The sequence below is a fragment of the Nematolebias whitei genome, chromosome 6 (assembly GCF_014905685.2).
Source record: "Nematolebias whitei isolate Nwh7 chromosome 6, NemWhi1, whole genome shotgun sequence".
Classification (NCBI taxonomy): domain Eukaryota; kingdom Metazoa; phylum Chordata; class Actinopteri; order Cyprinodontiformes; family Rivulidae; genus Nematolebias; species Nematolebias whitei.
In genome coordinates, this window is record NC_056503.1 from 1,161,703 (window position 1) to 1,162,955 (window position 1,253).

At 42.6% G+C, this 1,253-nt stretch overlaps 1 protein-coding gene across 1 annotated transcript in view; it reads right to left on the reverse strand.

Moving 5' to 3' along the window:
• Positions 1–1,253, reverse strand: part of LOC119411473 (neurofibromin) — a gene marked incomplete at its 5' end in the record, with an annotated part of 127,495 nt that overhangs the window by 11,426 nt on the left and 114,816 nt on the right.

Sequence of the window (1,253 nt, forward strand, 5' to 3'; positions counted from 1 at the left end):
ACAGTGGATCCCAGTCTGTAGCCTCAAAACAACCTTGCAGGGCTTCTTCAGCTTCCGTTGACCATTTTCTCACTGTTCTCTTTATTGCAGTTGTCTCTGAACAAGGGCAGTGGTTAATTTGAGCTTATTCCTGCCAGAACAAGATCTGGGAACTCTCTCCTTTTGACCTGTTCTGTTACGGCAACTCTTCGCTCAGATCCGACAGCTCTGCCCCTAAAAGTCCAAAGTCATTGCGCATTTTTATTTTAATTATTTATTTAAAAAAAACAACGAGAGGAGACATTGCCTTTAGCCCGGCAGACCCAGTCTGTGGATATTCCAGCCGCAGCACGTGCAGCGCACCAGCTATACGCTCCTTCGAGGAGCAGGAGAGGGGGTGAGGACAGACGGACAAATGGTCTTACGCACAGAGGTTCTGCACAGAGTCCTTGTCTTCTCCTCCTCTCCAAATATAGTCCATCCTCAGCGGGGCTGCGCACTGAAAAACACCTCCTCTCAGACCCCAAAACAGAAACGATCTTTTATTCAACAGAATGAATAAATGCCCTGTGGTCAGTGCACGTTACGCACAGAAACATTTCCAGACAGCTCTAGCTCGGGCACAACATCAGCAGGTGTCTGAACTCCTGCTACATTTCAGATATAATAAATAAAAAAGCTTACTGTAAATTATAAACTAAAAATACAAAGATAGAAATTTTGATGTGTTATTCACATTATGTCACATTTCAAAACAGCGGCGCTAATTTGTCAAAATAACAACAGCGATCAAAATATCAAAGAGACTGTTCAATTTACTTTAATAAAAAATGGATAGATAGATGGATGGATGTTAGGGCTTTAACAAACTACTTGAGTAATCTACACATCGATTCCTGGGTCATCTTTCGAGTTTTTAAATGTCACGTCGAGTATTCATAGTGACGTCATTATGTCGCCGTTACGTCATTGTGTCACGTGTCATGTGATCTGCACCGGGTGTGTGTTACCAAATGGATTCCTCTAAGCAGACAGATGGAGCGGAGCAGGTCCAGTCTTGGCAAACAAGTAGAAATGCATCAATAGTCTGGAAATATTTCACTAAAGATGAATCTTCCAGTTAAACGACCGTAAGGAAACAGAAAATGAATCAACTTCCACACATATATGTAACTTGTTTGGAGCTCGTTGTGAACCGGTGTTACACCATTTTCTGTGACCACCGTATATTGTGACCGTCGGTGTTGCATGCACTGTTGCAGGTCACAGAATAT